At 39.7% G+C, this 4,429-nt stretch overlaps 1 long non-coding RNA gene across 2 annotated transcripts in view; it reads right to left on the minus strand.

The window, feature by feature from the left end:
* The window catches only part of LOC142492974 (uncharacterized), a 6,563-nt gene extending 4,019 nt beyond the window's left edge, over positions 1-2,544 (minus strand). For both annotated transcript variants that reach the window (XR_012800945.1, XR_012800944.1), the window contains exons 1-3: positions 1,844-2,544; positions 1,686-1,752; positions 1,295-1,320 (exon numbers count right to left, since the gene is read on the minus strand). This is a non-coding gene — a long non-coding RNA (uncharacterized LOC142492974). The remainder of the gene's footprint in view (positions 1-1,294; positions 1,321-1,685; positions 1,753-1,843) is intronic.
* Between the last annotated feature and the right edge of the window lie 1,885 nt (positions 2,545-4,429).

Raw genomic sequence — 4,429 nt, forward strand, 5'->3', positions numbered from 1 at the left:
AGAGATGTCGGGGAAGATACAATCGGATCAATGTATGATTTCAGAAGAGTCTACCTTTATATGAGATGATTGTGAGGAGGAGCCACCGACTACTATACTACATATGGAACTAATTTTATATTGCTTGCAGCGCTTATTAACAAACAATTAAAAAAGTGATACCCTTATGCCTATATTGCATAAGCACTTAATTAACATAATGATGTTGCAAAATAGTGCCTATTGAATTTTTCTTGAGTGTTCTTTAATGACTACTAACATTTTATGACATGGTGTGTTTTTTATATAACAACCATTCCCACTCTGCTAACACATTTGTGTATTCTATTGTGTAATGGAACGTATGACTGTCGAAACTATGTAACAATAATAATAATAATAATATGAGCATGTTCATGTATAGGGCTGCTAGTTGTACGCAGCGATTTACAGACACATGTTTCAGCCTGAGGTCCCTGGCCCGTGGAACGTACAAATGTTTTTTTGCCGCATGAGGCACAGGGAGATAAAGTGACTTGGCCAAGGTCACAAGGAGCCCACACCGGGAATTGAACCAGACTCCCCTGCTTCAAACTATCAGTGCCAGTGTGTGTCTTTACTCACTGAGCCACTCCTTCTCCCAATGTAAAGGACACTTACAACCAAGTAGCCATTTAAATTTAAAATCTCTTGTTACATGGGTATGTAGATAAAATGGTTTGGGACTGTAGCAAATAATGTTACTGGCCAGATGTTATGGTCCCCTCCAATGCATGATGTTCTGAATATGACATCACCATCATGTTATGAAGTACGTTTCTGTGTATATTTCATTAACCTAACTAACTATAGTTTACGGTGTTTATTAATCGTTTAAAAATACATAGTATAGTCAATATGATGATATAAGCTACCATAATAAAGCTGGTGTTATCATTTGTCGGTGTTATACATGGATCCTACACCAATTGATAGAGACACAAACAGTTGTCTTAAAAAGTGTGTCTATGCTAGTGATGAATGTGCTCCCGTAAGTAAACAAATAAGTACAGTTATCCCCTTTTCTCCAAACACCTCTATATTACATGAATGGAAATTATAAGGAAACATACATAAAATGTGATGAAATGTGAGTAATCATTTTGTAATACAATGCACATGAAACCTCAAGAGTAGCTAAATGCATATACATGATACAGAAAGTACATATATGTAACATTTGTGTTTAAACCAATATGTTGGGTTTTTAGTTCAAATAATTATAGGAAGATTGAGGTAGCCACATCTTATGAGAGATGTCAGCAAATATACATACCATGATCAGTCATACTGCAAATATACCTATAATGCAAAGGAACAATATATAAATTGCAAACATTGACATGCCATCTTCAGTACCGTAAACAACACATCAAAGTGTGTATTTGGTGTTAAATGTGCAACACCATGTATATTTAATGACATTCAAAATGTAAATGAGCCTGGTGTACACATCATATGGATGTACATGTTACACTGCACCAATAACATTGTATGTAAGCATACTAGAAGCATGAATGAGTATGGGCATAATATGTGTATTGTGTTAGCATAAGGAACAACACAATGCTAAAATATTAGTGCTTTGTTACCCCAGTTGTATTCACATACACACAACTAAAGTACAATTGAAGAGGGATTATATAACCTGTGCAACAATAACATACCGGTGCCACATCCCTTTGTGCACACAGCAGAGAAAAGAAAGGTATGCAACCCATATTCATCTGTGTCCTAACAGAAGGTTATATAAAAAAAAATTATTGTTAAGATAACATAATGTAAGTATAAAAGTAGAACTTGGAACATATCTGTTTTTACTTACAAGAAAAAAATGAATTGATGAGATTCTGTCGTGTCTGGCCACCACTGGCTGTTTGTTCATTTTCAGCAGCTACATGGGTGGGATGCTCGTCTACCAAAGGCTCAGCTAGGTCTGATTGTACATTGTGCCTGAGTGCAACATTGTGCAAAATGCAACAGGCAAGGATAATATCAGAGACTTTTTGAGGCTTGTATAGAAGAGCCCCACCAGTTCTGTCCAGACACCTAAATCTGGTCTTGAGTAGGCCAAATGTCCTCTCTATAACAGATCTTGTAGATATATGGGCTGCATTGTACCTCTCCTCTGCTTCAGTTTGAGGGTTTAGCACCGGAGTCAAGAGCCACGGCCTAATTCCGTATCCTGAGTCACCTATAATGAATGGAGCACACATAAGCTTACATTAGTGATCAAATTGTACAATGCCAACATTCCTAAATAAAAATGTGTTTTGTGTTATAACATGTAAATGTGTACTCACCCAGCAGCCAACCATATTCAAAATGTCCCTCTTCGAACGCATGGAAGACTGAAGAGTTCCTCAGGATAGAGGAATCGTGACTGGAACCAGGGAATTTGGGTACCACATGCATTATCCTCATCGTGGCATCACATACCACCTGTACATTGAGTGAATGGTAGTGCTTCCGATTGCGGTACACATGCTCACTCTGACTAGGTGCAATCAAAGCAACATGTGTGCAATCGATTGCACCCAGCACACATGGTATCCCTGCTATATTATAAAAGCCAGTCCTGACTTCCAGCCACTCTGTCGCCTCTGTAGGAAAATGAATATAATTCCTAGCGCGTCTATTGAGTGCATAGAGAAACTGGGTCAAGGCCCGCGAGAATGTAGATTGCGAGACCCCGCCCACTATGCCCACAGTTGTCTGGTATGACGCGGAAGCAAGATAATGTAATGAGCACAGCATTTTAACAAGCCCAGGGACTGCACGACCTCTGGCTGTGAAAAAATCTAAATCTCCCCTTATCTCCTGATAAAGAGCTAAGATTGCTGCTGAACTCAAACGATAGCGACTTACAATCTCCTCCTCACTCATCCCATCTAACAGGGTTCTCTCCCTGTACAGACGCGGACGAGGTACAACTTGTCTCCTCTGTCTTCTCCTCTGATCTCCTGTCCCTCTCCCTGTCCCTCGGCCTGTCCCTCTCCCTGTCCCTGTCGTATCCGCGTCACTGTCCCTGTCACTGTCCCTCGGTGTGTCCCTCCCTTGCCCTATATGATTGTCTTCATCATCAAGCATGTCATAGAAAAGAATGTTCCTCCGTCTCCTAAACAATCTCAACATTTTGAAATGAGTAGCTGTGAATGAGCAGGTAATGGGCGTCCTTTAAATAGGTATAATGATGTCAGGTGACATAGTAAAATGCAAGGTTTTACATGAACATAATAAAGTACTTGTGTGGCAAGCTGTGTGCAGTTGTTGTGTGTATTCTGCAGGGAATGATGATATTTGCCAATGATGTGACGTGATGCTTTGTAGAAACATTGCTTGCAAATAAATAGTTGCATGTGCAATGCATGTAAAACTTGTGAACGCAAGAGTCAGTCATGTAATGAGACAAAAAGGCTGAGATTGATGTGGGAAAAGTTTTGTGTAACATGTGTAATTAGGCATGTTATTGTGACATGTTGCCAACAATGAATAGTCGTGTGCATATGCATGCATTTCTGTAAGGAGGATAGTTGGTATAGAATGAGTTAACAAGGTGTCCCAATGCTGAATTACTGTACATGTGTGTATAAGTTAGGTTGAAGTGCTTGTAATGCTACGGTTATAATGTAAATATGCAATGTGATTGCGCGTCCAATAAGTGACGTCATGAAAATAGGGAGGACCAAACGTAGATGTAAACATGAGAATTTAGATGTACATGAACGTTTAAAGATGCGTGACACATTACAAGCATTGTGTAATGTAAAGGAACATGAATATACGGTGTATGTGTGACATGTGTGACATGTGTAACATCATGTAAACAATTGTCGATCAATGCAGTAAAATGTGTGCTATGATGTGAGGTTCTCCTTTAAGAGTTGAGTATAGTATTTTCCCTTGCCACATCATCACATGATGAGTAATGTGACCCGCAAATGCTGCAAACATGTAAAAGTATAATGTTATGCAAATAATACACGTCAGCCGTGACACAATGCAGGGAATGCCCCCCCACACTGTAATGCAAATGACGTTTGTATTGTGAGCAATGAAACGTAAACAGTACTATACTGTTATACGTCCCCGCTCCATTGACTCCATTGATGTACAGAAGATTTTTTTTTTCTAAGTGCCGTTCCGGCAGCCTTAGCGATCGTTCTCCCGTCCAAACTGCCAACTTTAGTTGGCGGGAGAAATCGGCCATAACATCTCAATTTCGTAGTGCCGATCAGCCCCGATAAGCTGTTTTTTTTTTTGAATCCAGCCGATTTAAAAAAGTGGCGATCAGTGGCGAAAACAGGCTTATCGGCAGCCGACTGGCCATAACAAAATAATCGGCTCCGAAACCTGGCGAAATCAAGCACTTATCGGCGCTTACTGAATCTCAAACCCAATTTTGGCTATA

This window comes from Ascaphus truei, chromosome 4 (genome assembly GCF_040206685.1).
Source record: "Ascaphus truei isolate aAscTru1 chromosome 4, aAscTru1.hap1, whole genome shotgun sequence".
In the NCBI taxonomy this organism is placed as follows: domain Eukaryota; kingdom Metazoa; phylum Chordata; class Amphibia; order Anura; family Ascaphidae; genus Ascaphus; species Ascaphus truei.